Consider the following 17,471-nt stretch of genomic DNA (forward strand, 5'->3'; position numbering starts at 1 on the left):
ACGCGGCAGGGACACGGGTTCCTCTAACAAAACCCATACAAGGCTTTGGGCCTGAGCTTACCAACCCGGACCGCAGGGATGCAGGGGGTTCACCTTCTCCAAGGAAGGGGCAGGGACAAGAGGGAAAACAGGGAGCTATTTTGAGAAGGTGTCGAAGGCCGGGACACTAAAATTAGACCCTTGGTTCCTAAAAAGACATTGGCGCCAACCAAGACCTTGGAGAGGGGCTCTTCAGCGCGGAATGTGACCCCAGGAAGCGCTCCTGCGGGCCTGGGCAGTGAGGTCAGCCTGCAGGACCAATGGGGCCGCCCAATGGCTAGTGGTCACGGGCACCTCTCCCCCCCAGCGGCCCCGCCTGCAAAATTCTGGAGCTGGTTCCAACCGCTTCCTGTCCGCGCCCAGCGAGCACGAGGGCGAGGGGGCAGAGCCGCCCGTCCCCGGGGCTGTCTGACCTTCCCAGCCGTGTTTTTCCTTTTTTGACTGTCCCCTTGTCTCCCCTGCTTTCTGTTCCATGCTGGGGGAGGGGGTGCTCAGGTGAACAGCCATCTTGGGGCCTGGGGCTCCAGAGGCCTGGCTGGGAGTGTGCAAATGCTCTACCCCTGAGCTCTACCCACTGCCTAGCTGGGAGTGTGAGCCAGAGGGGCCTGGGATTCTGTCCGCTTGGGCCCAGGCCTCTGCTCCGGCCCCCAGGATCAGGGAAGCCCCCATACCCCTCCCCTGTCTCCTCCTTCAGTCTGTACACCTCACCCCTGCCCTCAGGGATACGGCTGCCTCTCAGGAAGCCGTCGAAGTCCTATGAAGCCACTTCCTGGAATGATGTGTCAGGAGCCTTCAGTCCCCTGGCTCTGAGACGACCCCTCTCTCCCTCTCCTGCGCCCTGGCCTGAGGCCCAAGACTGTCATTTGACTTTCCTCTCACCCCAAGTTGTTTTCCACGGCGGGGAGGGTGGCACCTTGGGTCCTGTCACCACACACGTGTGAATTCCTTTAACTCCTGCCGGTGGCTCTGGGGATACGATCTCGAAAGCCCCACGAGGTCCAGCCTGCCCCCTCTCTCCCCACAGCCCAGCCCCATGGTGGTCTCTTCCATTGCCCAACAGGCCGAGTCTGTCTGATGGAGCCCGCCCCCCTGCTGTCCCCCTCCTGTCCCCCTTGTCCGGATGAGCCCCACTCCCTCAACTTCAGCGTCACTTCCTCAGAAAGGACTTAGGTGCTTGAAGACACATGTTGAATCAGGCTGAGATGGAACCGGGAGGGCAGTGCCCTGGCCACTCTCGGGTAACAGGGGCCTCGAGGCCCAGGGACCTGTGTAGACCGGCTGCCTGGGTGAAGAAGGACTGATCCTCCAAGGGAGGCTGCAGCCGGGACTCAGCGGGGAGGGGCGCAGCTGGAATAGGGTCTGGGGGCTGTGTCCATGGCGCTCCCCACAGCGGGGACTCATCGATTACTGGCCCACCCAACTGGGCTTCCTGTTCCTGTCCTCACCCTGAAGCCTGGGTTCCTGGGCTCTCACAGAATAGATAGAGCAGGGGCGCCTGGGTGGCTCAGTCGGTGGGATCTTGGGACTTTGGCTCGGGTCATGATCTCAGGGTTCATGTGTTGAGCTCCTCGCAGGCTCTCTGCTGTCAGCCTAAGAGCCCACTTTGGATCCTCTGTTCCCCCCCCCCCCCACGCCTCTCCCGCTCACACATGCTCTCTCTCAAAAATGAATAAACATTAAAAAAAGAAAAGAATAGAGCAGATAAGCAGATAGATCTTCAATCAACCCTCAGGGAGACTGCTGGAATTTTTGAAGGGAAAGTAGGAGAATCCACAAGGAAAATGACATACGTGTCCCCAAAGTCTAGCACACTGGGTTTCCCTAGGAGTCTCTCAGATTTGAGGACCGATGAGGTGAGCCCAGCCTAAGGTGTCTCCTACCCCCAGACCCGCTTAGAAGTCACGGAGAGCACTCAGGAAAGATGTGTTCGATTGTCCAACTGTATCCGACTCAACTTTGGTTCGGGCTTTTTCACAACTCCTTCTAAGACCTGGTTGTCTGGTTGTCTAGGGAGTCCTGTTTTGTTTTGTTTTGTTTTTCATTTTTAAAAAATATTTATTTACTTTTGAGACAGACGGAGTACAAGTCGGGGAGGGGCAGAGAGAGAGGGAGACGCAGAATCTGAAGCAGGCTCCCAGCTCTGAGCCGTCAGCACAGACAGGGCCCGACAAGGGGCGCGAACTCACGGACTGCGAGGCCACGACCTGAGTCCAAGTTGGGCGCTCAACCGACTGAGCCACCCAGGCCCCCCTGGGGAGTCCTGGTTCTTAACACCACCCCATTTCATGCTCGAAAGCTACCTGGTTTGGACTTTGTGGCATGATTATGCCATGAGGTCGATACATTAGGTCTATATGTTCGTATAGAATGGTCTTTAAGATCATGTAATTCAGTAACCGAATTGCTGAATAATTTAAGCAACAAAGCGGAAAATGCAAAGGACTGGATGTCCATGCATGTGCCCGTGTGTGGCTGAGCGATCCATGCAAGGGGCTGTGAGAAATGGATCAGCGCGCATCTGGGATCGGAGTAGAGCTGAGGGGTGGGGATCCAGACGGGACTCTTTCCAAAGCCCGATTTCCTTTTCGTTACTGGGGACATGTGTTACTTTTGCCCGAAAAATAAAATTAAAGGGGTGCCTGGGTGGGTCAGTCAGTTAAACCTCCTATTCTTGGTTTAGGCTCAGGTCACGATCTCGCAGTTTCTGGGTGTGAGCCCCGTGTTGAGCCCCGGGATTCCCTTTCTCTCCCTCTCTCTGCCCCTCCTGTGCACTCTCTCATTGTCAAAATAAATAGATAAACTTTATAGAAAAATAAAAAGAACGAAAATTAAAGAAAACAAAAGGTCGATCATCTACCACCGTCCTCCCCCTAGGCTGGACTCCCAGTTTTCTCTTACACGACTAGGGTTTTTTCCTTTGTTATTTTTCTATCATTTATTTCTGGGCTTTGGCAGGAAAATTTGGGAGATCTGGCCTTTGTCATTCATCACGTAACAAAGCAAAATACAACAACGAAAAGATGTGTTGGTCTTTCCCTCCTTCTCGACGACGAATGCGTCGAGGGCAGGGGCATTTTTGGGGTCCCCCTTTGTGCCACAAAGTGTCAGGCTTCTGGTCAGTGTTGCTGGACGTTTGCTGCGTCCTGCGGGTGGAGGGACACCCAGCCTGTCTCTCAGAAGAAACAGGTCCAGGGGGATCTCTTGGTGGCACCAGTCCTTGGTCTTCCTTCCACCTCTTCTGAGAGGTTTCTCCAGCAGACACGTCCATCCTGTCACGGATTCTGGTGGCTTCGTGGCAGCTGTCTCAGGCCCAGCTAGCAATGCCTGCCGGGCACCACGTGGGGGGCGTAGCGCTATCCTGCGTGGGGCAAAGCCATCCCGTGGGACAGCAGCTCAGGCTCTGTCACTAAGGATTCCCGGGAATGTGATGGAGACGCAGACAGTGCCTCGTGCTCCGCATGTGACCACCCACGTGACTCCCGCAGGAGCCGGGTGAGGGTCCCACAGCCCTCTCCTGACTCCCCCGTGTCTTCTGAGTGTCCCCCCGCCCCCTTAGGGGGGACCTGGAGCAGAGATTCAACAAGGAGAGCCAGTCGTGGGTAGCCACTCCCCTCCGTCCTCCTGGGACAGTAGGACAAAGCCACCATCATAGTGATAATCAGAGTCACAACAATAGCTCATTATGGGGGGAATATAATGTGCAGAGAATGACACTGGGCTGATTCCTACAGGCATCGTCTCACTTAGCCTCCGTGAAAACCCCATGAGGTGGGCACTATTGCTATACCCATTTTATGGATTGGGAAAGCTGAGGCTGGTGGGTCTGGAGTGATGTGCCTAAGATCACACAGAGCTGGTGGGCTTTAGAACTGGGATTTCGACCCACGCCTGTCATTCAGACCTCTAGAGCCCGGGGTTCTTCTCCTAATTACTCATCTACTAGTCCTTACTGCCTGGGTGGCCCAGATGAATTATTATGGAAAACAAATTCCAGCACAACTTGGGATGGTGCTCACACTGATTTATTATTATTATTATTTAGCAGCATTATTTTAGGTGTTATGAGCAGCAACCAAATGAAGCTTCTGGAAGCAGAAACTTTACTTAGGGGACCTGCTAAATGCTAGGGTGTCTGCCCAAGTTTCCCCTGTTCAGAGGGACACCAGTTATATTGGATTTTAGGACCCACCCTAATGATCTCACTTAAACCTGATCATCTCTCAAAGACCCTATCTCCAAATAAGGAAATTCTGAGGGACTAGGGTTTGGTACTCCAACGTGACCATGACGGTGACCTTGGGTAAGTGAGTTAATGACTCAGCGGGGGACACCCGGGTGACCATGACGGTGACCTTGGGTAAGTGAGTTAATGACTCAGCGGGGGACACCCGGGTGGCTCCGTCGTCGGTTATGCCTCTGACTTCAGCTCAGGTCATGATCTCACAGTTTGTGAGTTCGAACCCTGAGTTGGGCGCTGTGCTGACAGCTCGGAGCCTGGAGCCCGCTTCCGATTCTGTGTCTCCCTCTCTGTCTGCTCCTCCCCTACTTACGCTTTGTCTATCTCTCAAAAGTAAATAAATGTTTAACAAATTTGTTTTAATAAGAAAAATTTCCTTGTCTATGAGATGAGGCTGGAGACAATCCCTTCCTCCCCAGATTGCTGTGTAGAAACACCACAAAGGGGGCGCCTGGGTGGCGTAGTCGGTTAAGCGTCCGACTTCAGCCAGGTCACGATCTCGCGGTCCGTGAGTTCGAGCCCCGCGTCAGGCTCTGGGCTGATGGCTCAGAGCCTGGAGCCTGTTTCCATTTCTGTGTCTCCCTCTCTCTCTGCCCCTCGCCCGTTCATGCTCTGTCTCTCTCTGTCCAAAAAATAAATAAACGTTGAAACACCACAAAGAAGAAAAATGTTCGATGCAATGCCCAACTCATAGCTGGTGCTCAGGAAAACAGCAGCTGTTATTTTCTTTCTTATTTATTTATTTAATTTTTGAGAGAGAGAGAGAGACAGAGTGTGAGTGGGGGAGGAGCAAAGAGAGAGGGAGACACAGAATCTGAAGCAGGCTTCAGGCTCTTAGCTGTCAGCACAGAGCCCGATGCAGGGCTCGGACTCACGAACGAAGAGATCGTGACCTGAACCGAAGTCGGACGCTCCACCGACTGAGCCACTCACATGCCCTTCAGCTGTTATTTTCTACGGCGTTCCTAGGATGAACTTGGCCAAGAGACCGTGGGGTCAGGAAGGACCTCGGGGAGATGCTGGCCTTTCCAGGGGCATTTGATGCCTGAACGCAGGGCTCTGCCCTGGCTCTGGCCCATGCCCGGGCTTCCAGACAGTTGCTGGACTTGACTTCTGCATCTCTGGGTGAGGGATTTGAAAGCCCCACTTCCAGGCTTACTTCTCTGTTGTCCAGCCGGGGTTTCTCGATCTCGGCACCGTTGACATTTTGTCAACAAAATGTTGGACTGATCGTTCTTTGTTGTGGGGGCTGTCTTGTGCACTGTGGGATGCTTAGCAGTTTCTCTGGCCTCTATCCATAGATGTGGGGAGCACCCCCCTCCCTTGTTATGACAACAGTGATGTCTTGGGCGTTCCAAATGTCTTCCAGGGGTCAAGGCCCTACTGGCTTAGCTGGCTGCCTTAAGAAAGGCCCCAATGCTGCTGCATTTGGAATCCCACGCCTACCTCTCTCTAACCACCGCCCTCCCCCCCCCCCCCCCAAACCAAAGGAAGGTTCTGGAAATAGTGGGTTGGCCTGCACTTGGGGCAGAAAATCTCTGGCACCGTGGACCCACTCCATATCCTGAATGAACTATTCTTCCCGATCCTGCTACACAAGCCTGGTTCTCAGGGGTCACCTCAAGGTGACTGTGGCCCGGCCTAGGCACGGTGGCCGGGGCTTGGCTGTAAACAGGCAGCAGGAAGCCCAGAGCAGGGGTGGGCCCAGGGAGGCTGGGCCAGGAGCAGGTGTGGACAAGCCCGCTGACAGGCCCACCTTATCAGGCGTAGAGGCCTGGGCTCCAGACGAGCAGGTCGCGGGGCTTTATCAAGCTGTTAGAGTGACAGAGTTGCAGCAATCCTGCGGGCCAAGGGTGCTGACAGCCAGGGGCTGGTGGGGCACAGCTTGGGCTCCGGGCCTCTGGCCTCCGGTTCCCAGCACAGGGTGGAGGTGCGCTTTGCAGGGACATTTGCAAGAACGGCGGGGAGAAGAGAGACAGAGATGAATCTTGCTTCCCCCCTCCCCCCACCCTCCCACTGCTTGCCTTCGAAGATTTAAGCAGGTGTTTGCAGTTTCAAAGCTGATGCCTGATGGCTGCGAGTTATTTTATTGTATTATATTTTGCTAGATTTTTATCGATTAAAAAAAGTTTTTTTTTAATGTTTGTTTATTGTTGAGAGAGAGAGAGCAGGAGGGGGCAGGGCAGGGGTGGTGGTGGTGGGGAGACGGAGGATACGAAGCAGGCTTTGCACTGACAGCACACAGCCCGATGGGGGGCTCAAACTCAACTAATGGGGAGATCATGACCTGAGCCGAGGTCCAAAGCCCGACCCACTGAGCCACCCAGGTGCCCCTACAAGTTATTTTAAAAGGACTGGGGTGTTGGAGCACCTGGGTGGCTCAGTCAGTTAAGTGTGTCACTTTTGGTTTAGGCTCAGGTCATGATCTCACAGTTTGTGAGATTGAGCCCTGTGTCGGGCTCTGTGCTGACAGTGTGGAGCCTGCTTGGGATTCTCTCTCCCTCTCTCTCGGCCCCACCCCCACTCCTGCTCTCTCTCTCTTTCAAAATAAATACATAAGTAAACTGAAAAAAAGAAAAGGGGTGGGGGTGCCGGGATGCACTGGCAGGGAAAGGAGGAGGGGAGCAGGAGAAGGGGGAAAGGGCAGGGAGCCGCATCAGGACCAGAATCCCGGCTCCTTCCCACTTCCGCTGCCCCTGCCGCTGTCCTCCCTGCCTTCACTCTCACCGTCCGGAAGCTACAGGAACCAAGAACCGTGCTGGCTCAGAACGACGCAACGCTCATGGTTCTGGAGGCCAGAAGTCCAAAATCTGTATCACCGGGCTAAAGTCAAGGTGTGGGAGGGTCACACTCCCTCGGGAGGCCCTGGGGACAGTCCATTCCCTACATCTTCCAGCCCCTGGTGGCTGCTGTCCCTTGGCTCACGGTGCATCGCTCTGGCCCCTGCCTGGGAGGTCACGCGGCCTTCTTCCATTCCGCCCAGGCCAAGTCCCCCTCCGCCTCCCTCTTACAAAGGTACCTGTGACTGCGTTTTGGGCCCACTTGGATGATCCAAGCTAATCTCCCTACCTCAACACCCTTAATTTAGTCACATCTGGAAAGTCCTTTTGTGGCCAGGTAGGGTGACACTCACAGGTTGCAGGGATTAGGCTGTGGACATTTTTTGGAGGCCTTTAATTAGCCTTTCTCACCCTTGCTCTTCCAGCCTGTTGGCTTTCTGCTGTTCCTCAAACACAGCACCCCTTCCCTCCTCAAGGCCTGGCCTCTTTTCCTGCTGCCTGGATCACTCTTCCCTGGAATCTTGGCTTCTTCTCATTCTTTGGGTCTTGGCTCCAATGTCACCTCTGTGGAGAGAACTTTCTTAGTCGGCCCCTGTGCCTGGCACACAGTAGGTGCTCAACGCAAAGATGTTGAATAAAAGCGATGGAGAGGAACCCCGTTCTGAGCACCTGAGTCCTGAAGGGGAAACCTGTCTTCCGGAGCCTGGGAACATTCCCTGAGCCTTCCCCAGAGGCCCCTGGGGACTGAGTGTTGGGGGCAGCAGACACTGTTGCCACAATTCACCCACCAGGGGCATTGGGCAAGGCACCTGGCCCTTCTGCACCCCAGCATAATAAAAATACGAGTGAGCATTTATGGAGTGCTGCTCGGCCCCCGGCTCTGCTCATTTCTTCCTCACTGTAAATGACATGATGATTACCTTCAGCGTGTAGAACCGTTCATGACCCCCGCTATGTGCTCAGTGAACATTAGCTTGTCTCCCAGGGCCCCTTAGAGGGCTCCTGGTGTATGTGTGAGCACAGGGAAGAAGAAAGGAAGGAAGGAAAGAAAAGAAGGAAGGAAGGGAAGGAGAGAAGGGAAGGAGGGAGGGAGGGAGGAAAGGAGGAGAAAGAAAGCAGGGAAGAAGGGAAGGAGGAAGGGAGGAAGGGATGGAGGGAGGAAAGGAGGGAGGAAGGTAAGAAGCTGACCCCGTAACTTGGAATGATGGCTTTAGCTCTCTGGGCCTCCGATTCTCTTTCTATTTAAATTGAGGGGTTGGAAATGGGTGATTTTAGAACTCTCCATTCATTCGTTTATTTTTGAGGCAAGAGCCGCTGAGCTGTCCTGGTGGCATGGGCTCCGTTCTCAGGGCACAAGTGGCCACCTCTGTGCAGCTGGGACCTGAGGCGACGAGGCGGCCGTGTGGTTCTAGAAGGAAAGACTCGTCTATGGCCCTCGCCTTAGAGTTGGAAAGAGCAGAACAGACTGGTGGGTCCCCAAGAGCAGGAGTCATCTGTCAGTGACCATGAATGCTAAATGACCTTTAGCAGGTTTGGAGTTCTGGCCAAGAGCTGCTTGGCATCATGCAACCAAAACGATCCTCTTGAGATGACCACAGTGGTTGCTGAAGAACGGAGAAGCTGTCGGTCTGCTTTATCCCTAAGTGTCCCCACCTGGGGACATTCTTGTCACTTTCCTCCCTCATCAGAGTTTCCTCTCAGGTGGCAAGTGCCTGACAGCCCCCCGACCCCCCGCAACAGAGCAGTGGAGGGGGGCAGGACTTCCTGTCCTGTTCACAGGTTGTACCCCTGGAAGGATCCACACTTCCGTGGGGAGTTGTCTCTCTGGCCTCCAGTTCGGGTGTGGGCAGTGGGAGGTGAGCACATCAGCCTCCCAGGAATCACTTTGTATGTGGAGGGGGGGAATCTCTGGGTGTTGGGGTCACACAATTAGAGCGAGATGGATAAAAGCTGAACCTCGGTTGTGTCACTTTGCTGTGGGTCGAGACCAAATGACTTAGCAGGTTCAGGTCTCCTGCTCTGTGAGGAAGGGAGTCCTATATTCTTTGGTGCCTGTTTGGCCCCAGTGTTAAGGCAGCGTCGCATAGAGTAGACACTCAGTAAACAGTTGCCGAAGGGATGAATTATTTCCTTAATTTCCTCATCTATAGAACAGAGATGATAATATCTACCTGTATTATAGTATTACCTGTATTAGTTAGCTGTTGCTGTGTAACAAAGTAGCCCAAACTTAATGACTTAAGAAAATAGGGGGCACCTGGGTGGCTCAGTCAGTTAAGCATCCAACTCTTGATTGTGGCTCAGGTCATGATCTCATGGTTTGTGAGCTAGAGCCCTGTGTCGGGCTCTGTGCTGACAGCTAGGAGCCTGCTTGGGATTCTCTGTCCCTCTCTGTCTGCCCCTTCCTTGCTCATGTGCATGGGCACTCTCTCTCTCTCTCTCTCTTTCAAAATAAATGAATAAACATTAAAAAAAAAAAAAGAAAAAAGAGGGGGCACCTGGGTGGTTCAGTCAGTTGAGTGTCTGACTTCAGCTCCGGTCATGATCTCATGGTTCATGAGTTCGAGCCCTGCATCGGGCTTGCTCCTGTCAGCACGGAGCCCACTTTGGATCTCCTGTCCCCCCCCCCCCCCCACTCCTTCCCACAGAGCCCGATGTGGGGCTCGAACACATGAACTGTGAGATCATGACCTGAGCCGAAGTCAGATGCTTAACCGACTGAGCCACCTGGGTGCCCCTACATATATTACTTCATTTAATCTTTCAATCACCCCCTGAGGTAGGTGCTGCTAATATAGACGGGCAAAGGGAGGCTAAAGTGGTTTGCCCAAGATATACAGTTAGCACTTGGTTATCAATCGCTGTGTAGTAAATCACCCCAGAATTCAGTGGCTTAAGGTTTTATTCTGTCTTAGGGTTTCTGTGGGCCGAGAGTTTGGGAAGGGCTTGTGTGGTTTCTGACTCAGGGTCTTGGATGCTACTGCAGACAGGCAGTGGCTGGAGCTGGGGCAGGTGGGGCTGGCCTGGCGTTTCTCTCTCTTCGTGGGGCTTCAGGGCTTCTCCAGGTGGGCTGGTCTGGGCTTCCTCATGGCATGGAGGCCTCAAGGCAGTGGGACTCCTCACATGCTGACTCTGGCCTCCAGCACAAGTGATCTGCGGAGCAAAGCAAAAGCTGCTTCACTTTCCAAGACTTAGCCTGAGAGGTCGGTGTGACTTCTGCCATAACCATGAGCCTGCCCAGGTTCCAGAGGAGGGAACGTGGTGGACCCTCTTTCGGAGGGAAGGAGAGTTACAGATCCCGTTGTAGGAAGAGCATGTCCCGTGGGAGATCTTGTGGCCATCTGCCACAGAGGGAAGAGGCGGGACTAAACTCCAAATCTTAGGCAGGCTGACTCCCGGAACCCAGACCCTACCTTGTCCTATCAAAGCCTAAGCCCCCCAGAGACCTACGGCATAAACCTAAGGACCCAGGAGCCCAGGCCAAAGACGCTTTTTAAATCCAAGATGCTTGTGTTCCTTCTTGTGGTGGCCACAGCACAGCACCACAAACTGGATGGCTTCAAGCCACAGAAATTTATTCTCTCCCAGTTCTGGAAGCCGGAAGTCTGAGATGAAGGTGTCGGCAAGGCTGTGCTGTCTCTGAAGGCTCTAGGGGTGGATCTCTCCTTGCCTCTTCCAGCTTCTGGTGGTTGTTGGAAATCCTTGGCTTGTAGACACTTGGCTCCTAACTCCTAACTCTGCCTCTGTTTTTAACACTGCTCCCTCCCTCCCTCCCTGTCTGTCTGGATCTGTGTCTCTTCTCTTCTTATAAGGAGACCAGTCATATTGGATTTAGGACCCACCCTATTCCAGTATGATCTCGTCTTAACTAATGACAGCTGCAAGGATCCTATTTCCAAATAAAGTCACGTTCTGAGGTTCTGGGAGAACATGAATTTTAAGGGACACAGTTCAACCCAGCACAGTGACCCCTGTCTGATCTTCCTATCACCCCCGACCTACTTTCCCAGCCCCTCACATCATTCCCTTTTAAATGAGGGAACATGGCTCTGACTACGGGGACAGGTCCCCAAACATGTCCCGGAGGATGCAGCTAGCTTCGGAGGGCCTGGAACTCTGAGGCGCCTGGGGACTGCCCCCTTCTCTGGGGAGTAGTGTTGAGGGAGAAGAGCCAACCAGAAGGCCTTGGGTGCCCTGTTCTGGCAGTGGGAGTGTCACAGAGCTCTTTGCCCCGCACGTGGCCCTGCTCCTGTGTGACCCTCCCCAGGCACAGAGTGTTCTCTCCTCAAATAGCTCTCATGTGGAAGTTCCGGGACGGCCATTCATGATCTTGGCCTCACGTGTGCCCCCCCGCCCCACCCCATTCCAAGCCATTCATGAATGTGACCCTCTGGGCTTGGCCGGCTCCCTCTCCCTCTCCTGTGGCTGTTTCTGTTTTCCATTCCTTCCCTCCCTCCCTGCCCTTCTCCATTTCCAGAGCCTGCAGGATCTAAGCCACGATGTGCTTGTTCTTCAGAGTGACCCTCCCCCCCCCCCCCCCCCCCCCCGGAGTTAGAGGCTGCTGCTGTGTTCACATCGCCCCGGAAGTGAGCAACGTCTGCTCGGAGATGTGCCCCGCACAGCCCTTCCCAGGGACTGCCGTGTGAACGGCGCCCCCTGTAGGTGTGCATGCAACAGTAGGGAGCCATTCTCTCCCCGCGTGTAAGGTCTCCTCTTTCGCAGACACCCCCACCACTTTCACGAGGGTCCCTGACTCCGCTCTCTTGGCCCTTGTGACAAAGATTGTCAGCTGCTACGGTCCTGTTGGGGGGCCAGCCCCTCATCAGCATTGAGAGTCCTGAAAATGCTCGTGCTTTCAATTCGGTAACTCTTTCTTGGGCACGTAGCCTAGTAAAAATAAAGAAGTGGTTCTCAACCAGGTGGGATTTTGCTCCCCCAGAGGACATTTGGTAATGTCTGGACACACCTTTGGCCTTCATTATTTGCGTGAGAGGGACACCACTGGCGTGTGGTGAATGGACACCGTGGATGCTGCTAAGAATCCTACGGTACACAGAACAGCCCCCGCCCCCCCCGCCCCTGACCCCGACCAGGAAGGATCTGGCCCCAAATGTCTACATGTTGGAGGATGAGGAACCCACACCCAAAAGGACAAAGGGCCTACATATGTAAAGATTTTTATAGCGGCATCATTTAAACTAACGAAAAAGAAGTCTAGGCACTACCAATCAGATTAGAAAATAATGACATTACGAATACAAAATGCAGTGGATTATAAAACGACCACTTAAAAGGATAAGTATGAGGGCGCCCAGGTGGCTCAGTCGGTTAAGCGTCCGACTTCGGCTCAGGTCACGATCTCGCGGTCCGCGAGTTCAAGCCCCGCGTCGGGCTCTGTGCTGACAGCTCGGAGCCTGTGGCCTGCTTCCGATTCTGTGTCTCCCTCTCTCTGACCCTCCCCGGGTCATGCTCTGTCTCTGTGTCAAAAATAAATAAACATTGAAAAAAAATTTAAAAGAATAAATATGACAGCTCGTTAGCTATATTGAGAACTATATGAAAACTTATATATAGGAATGTTATAGATAATTGTATGTACAAATGCCTCAAATGATCGAGCAGAGTTACTGGATGGCCCATCCATTCCACTCCTAGGTATATACACAAGAGAGGTGAAAAAGTACGCCTCACGAAAACTTGTGCGTGAATGTTCACGGTGGTATTGTCGACGATAGCCTAACAGCAGAAGTAACTCCAAAGGCGGAAGAATGGAGAAGCACAACGTGAGACGTCCACACAATGGAATATTGTTTGGCCATAGGGAGGAGCAAAGTTCTCATACAGGCTGCAGCATAGATGAGCCTTGAAAACATTACGCCGTGTGAAAAAAGCCAGACACAAGAGGTTACACATTTATGATCTCAATTTATATGAAAAATCCAGAGTAGGTAAATCTATGGAGACAGGAAGATCAGTGGTTGCCTGGGGCTGGCGTCAGGGGGGAGGGGATAATGGCTGAAGGGCATGGAGGTGTTTTTTTCCTGAGGTGACGAAAATACTCTAAAATTGCCTATGATGACTGCATCTATCTGCGAGTATACTAGAAGCTATTGAATTACGCACTTTCTTTTTTTTAAATATTTATTTTTGAGAGAGAGAGAGAGAGAGAGACAGCACGAGCGGGGAAGGAGAAGAGAGAGAGGGAGAGACAGAATCCGAAGCAGGTTCCAGGCTCTGAGCTGGCAGCACGGAGCCGGACGCGGGGCTCGAACCCACGATCTGTGAGATCATGACCCGAGCATAAAACAAGAGTCTGATGCTTAACTTACTGAGCCACCAGGGTGCCCCACAAACAGACATATTTGCGTATCTCTGGGTTAACACATGTCTAAGGAGGCCTCTTCCATGTGTCCAGACCTGTGCCAGCCATTCCAGATACAAAATGGGTAAGTCTGACCCGTGCCCTATGCAGCTCCCACCCCGGCAGGGAAAACAGACAGCCGCTGAATAATTACGCTATAGTATCAGGAGCCTGTCAATGGAGGTCCGCACCAGATGCTCTGGGAGGCACAGGGGAAGGAGGAAATACAACTTCTAGCGTCTTCTGGGACAGTCATTCATGATCTGGGTCTCGGGTGAACACTCTGCTCCAAGCCATTCGTGAGGGGGACGGTAGGGGGAGGGTATGGTTGGCAGGATCAAAGCCAGCATCCCAGCATCATAGAAAACATGATGCCAAGCTGAGCAGAGCTTTCCAGATGGAGGAAGCAGCCACATTGTGAAGGGCCTAGGGCCTCAAGGACTGCCAGTCCGTCGGTTCAGGGCGTGTAGGTATAAAGACTGTGCCCAGAGGAGAAGTGGAAAGTGAGTTGGGGCACACCATGAGGGACTCGGGAGGCAGGCCAGGGCGTTAGGTGAGCAGAGAACGTGGGACAGTAAGACCGACTTTTGGCGGTGGGGTTGGGGGGTTGCGTTCCGGAGAATGGCGGTCTCCCAAAAGATCTGTCCACGTCCTGACCCCTGAGAATGTAAACTTGCTTGGAAAGAGGGCCTCTGGAGATGCAATGAAATTAAAGATCTTGAGATGAAGTCATCCCAGATACGAGGTGGGCCCGATGTCCAATGACAGGTTATCCTTATAAAAGAAAGAGTGGGGCACCTGCGTGTCTCAGTCGGTTAAGGGTCCGACTCTTGATTTTGGCTCAGGTCACGATCTCATGGTTTGTGAGTTCGAGCCCTGTGTCAGGCTCTATGCTGACAGCACAGGGCCTGCTTGGGATTCTTTGTCTCTCTGCCTCTCTCTGTCTCAAAAATAAATGCACAGGAGTGCCTGGGTGGCTCAGTCGGTGAGCTGTCTGCCTTTGACTCAGGTCACGATCTCACGGTTCTTGAGTTGGAGCCCCGCGTGGGGCTCTCTGCTGTCAGTGCAGAGCTCACTTTGGATCCTCTGTCCCCCCGACCCCCACCCTGCTCTCTGCCCTTGCCCTGCTCGTACTGTCTCTCTTTCTCTCTCAAAAACAAAAATAAGCAAATAAATAAAAACTTAAAAAATAAAAAAAAAACATTTGGAAAAAGAGAGAGGGTTTGAGACACAGACAGACACAGAGGGGACAAGGTGACGCGAAGACAGAGGCAGAGATACATTTATAAGGGAAAGAGCACCTGGAGCTGGAAGCATCCTGGGAGGATCCTCCTCTAGAACCTTCTGAGGGAGCGTGGCCTAGCCAACACTTTGATTCTGGACTTCCCGCCTCCAGAACGCTGAGAAAATTCCTGATGTTTTAAGCTGGTTAGTTTGTGGTAATTTTTAAAAAGTGTTTATTTCTGAGGGGGGTGAGGGGCAGGAGAGAGGGAGAGACAGAGAATCCCAAGCAGCTGTCAGCACGGAGCCCACTGTGGGGCTCGAACTCATGAACCACAGGATCATGACCTGAGCCAAAGTCAGACGCTCAACCGACTGAGCCACCCAGGCGCCCCCCGGGTGGTAATTTGTAATGGCATCTCTGGGAACGTGAGGGCGGCATTTTCCTTCCTACCGCCTTACGGGGGTGTCCTTGAGGCTGGAGACCAGGCCTTGTTCCCGGGGAAGCCTTGCTGCTGAGCCTACTGCTAAGGGCTGGTCAGAGACCAGGAACCACACCAGTTATTTTAACAGAGAGAATTTGATGTATAAACTTGTTAACGAGGCGCTGAGAATCTGAAAAGGCAAACAGAGAACGCTAGGTATCAGAGAGAGGGGGGAAGCTGCTAGAAGGAAATACTCACCCCCTTGCCCCGCTAGGGTAACGCAGGGGGCCCGTAGGAATGCTTCAAACTTAGCAGCTTGGAGGAGGAGCCCCAGGGTCCCAGCCTGATGAGGAGAAGCAGAAAAGGAGGTGTTTGGGGTCAGCTCCCCGGAACAGGCAGGGCCACACTTAGAGTGAGGCAGAGCACGTCCTCTTTGACCTGAAACCCTCCGACGGCCCCCATCTCACTCGAGCTAAGGTTAGCCAAGGTCTTAACCAGAAGGCTGTGCACTGTGGAAACATCACTACCTCTCTGAGCCTATTTCTTTCTCCTCCTCCTCCTCCTTCTTCTAAAGTCTATCCATGTATTTTGAGAGAGAACACACAAGTGGGGGAAGGGCACAGAGAGAGGGAGAGAGAGGGAATCCCAAGCAGGCTCCACCCTGTCAGCGCAGAGCCTGACGTGGGTCTCAGTCTCATGACTGTGAGATCATGACCTGAACCGAAATCAAGAGTCAGATGCTTAACTGACTGAGCCCCCCAGGCGCCCTGTCTCTGAGCCCATTTCTTATCGCTCCCTCCACTCCCCGTGCTGGCCTGTTAGCCGTTCTCCGACGTGCCGGATTCACTGTAGGGCCTCTGCACTGGCTGTTCCTTTGTCCCGCCCATGCTTGTTCGAGACTGTCAACACTTCTGCCGTGGTTGTGGCCATCCAGGCCGTGCTGTCCCTGTAGATCTTTGGCTGCACCACTGGTACTGTCCTGGGCTCTGGAGATGGGGTCACCCACACTGCACACTTTCCCAGGCCACCCTGCATCCGGACCTGGCTGTCCAAGACATGATGAATTACCTCATGAACGTCCTCTTGGAGCATGGCTACAGCTTTAGCACAGTGGCCGAGTGGGAAATCATGTATGACGTCACAGAGATGATGTGCTATGTCACCTTGGACTTGGAGCGGGAGCTGGCCAGCAGCCTGTCATCCTCCTCCCTGGAGAAAAGCAACGAGCTGCCCACAGGTGGGGATCACCATCAGCCCTGCCCCGAGGCGCTCTTTCAGCCCTCCCTCCTGGGGAATCCTGGAGACCACCTTCAACTCCATCACGAAGTTGTCATGACACTGACATCCGGAAGGACCTCTTCGCTGACAGGGTGCTGCCTGGTGGGGCCACCACTTTTCTGGTTGTCATTCCGTCTTGCTGGTCCGATGCGGCTGGGAGAGTCTGAGCCTTAGGACCCACTTCCCTTTCTTTCTTAAAAAATTTTTTTTAATGTTTATTTAGTTTTGAGGGGGTGGGGAAGGGCAGAGAGAGGGAGACACAGAATCAGAAGCAGGCTCCAGGCTCTGAGCTGTCAACACAGAGCCCATCGTGGAGCTTGAACTCACGAAACACGAGGTCATGACCTGGGCTGAAGTCAGACATTCAACCAGCTGAGCCACCCAGACGCCCCTCTTTTTTTTTTTTTTTTTTAGATTTTATTTTTAAGTAATCCTTTCAGCCAATATGGGCCTTGAGCTCACAACCCCGAGGTCTAGTGTCATATGCTCCACTGTCTGAGCTAGCCAGGTGCCCCCTGTCTACTTTCCTTTCTTTCTTTCTTTTTTTTTTTTTAAAGTTTATTTATTTATTTTGAGAGAGAGAGAGAGAGAGAGAGAGAGAGCACACAAGCAGGGCATGGACAGAGAAAGAGAGATTGAGAGAGAAAGAGAATCCCAAGCAGGCTCCGGTCTGACAGCACAAAACCCAATGCGGGGCTTGATCTCACAAGCTGTGAGATCATGACCTGAGCCGAGATCAAGAGTCAGATGCTTAACCGACTGAGCCCCCCAGGCGCCCCTCCACTTTGCTTTCTTAACTGATGTTTTCCTGCCAGAATGCCGTGGGGTGTTACTTGCCCTGAGTTGAAAAATGGTTTGCATTTACACCTGTACATTTATTCCTCCTTTTAATTTATGTAAGGTTTTTGGATGCAATTCTCAATTCTTCAAGAGATGACAATAAATTTTGGTGTTCTACTGTCATGTGAGAACATTAGGCCCCAGCACTACATCATCGCGTGAGGAAAATAAAGTTCTGCAGTAAAGCAGAAAAAAAAAATTAGACAGTGTCCAGCAACTTTGTCTGCAAAGTCTCCAGACTTTGGGCTGTTACTAAGGGCTGTGATACCTTGTTCTCAAGAAACTTTTCT

General features: G+C 53.0%; 1 pseudogene; it reads left to right on the top strand.

Annotated features, from left to right (window-relative positions):
* Nucleotides 1-15,409: 15,409 nt before the first annotated feature.
* Nucleotides 15,410-16,508, top strand: LOC125171796 (actin, cytoplasmic 2-like; annotated as a pseudogene).
* The last annotated feature ends 963 nt before the right edge of the window (nucleotides 16,509-17,471 follow it).

Source organism: Prionailurus viverrinus, chromosome C1 (genome assembly GCF_022837055.1).
Source record: "Prionailurus viverrinus isolate Anna chromosome C1, UM_Priviv_1.0, whole genome shotgun sequence".
Classification (NCBI taxonomy): Eukaryota; Metazoa; Chordata; class Mammalia; order Carnivora; family Felidae; genus Prionailurus; species Prionailurus viverrinus.